Below are 412 nucleotides of genomic sequence, written 5' to 3' on the forward strand. Positions count from 1 at the left end.
CCCCCCCCCCCCCCGCCCCCAGCTGCTGGCTGTGATGAATGAGGCAAATCAATCAGGGTGGGGGTGCTGAATGCCACAGAGAGCTCCCTGCAGCCGGCACGCCTTGCCCCCAGCAGGGCCCCCCACGGAGGCTGGGAACCCAGTGTCCCCTCTATATTGAAATAGGCCTTTGTCACCAGAGCTCCCAGAGGCAGGGAGGGGCCTGCTGACGGGGGTCACCCTGCCAGCACCCCCAGAGCAGCCCCTGCCCAAGGCCACACACCAAAGGGGGTGTGTGTGCCCGTTCTGACAAGGTCAGGGGACGGCAGGGGCTCCGGGCCAGGGCCTGCCTGCCCGCCTGCCACCAGTAAAGTGAGCGATCAGGAAAACGGGGCCCCAGAGTTCACGCACCTGAGGGTGGGCCCAGCAAAGC

The sequence above is a fragment of the Ursus maritimus genome, unplaced genomic scaffold (assembly GCF_017311325.1).
Source record: "Ursus maritimus isolate PB19 unplaced genomic scaffold, ASM1731132v1 scaffold_23, whole genome shotgun sequence".
NCBI lineage: Eukaryota > Metazoa > Chordata > Mammalia > Carnivora > Ursidae > Ursus > Ursus maritimus.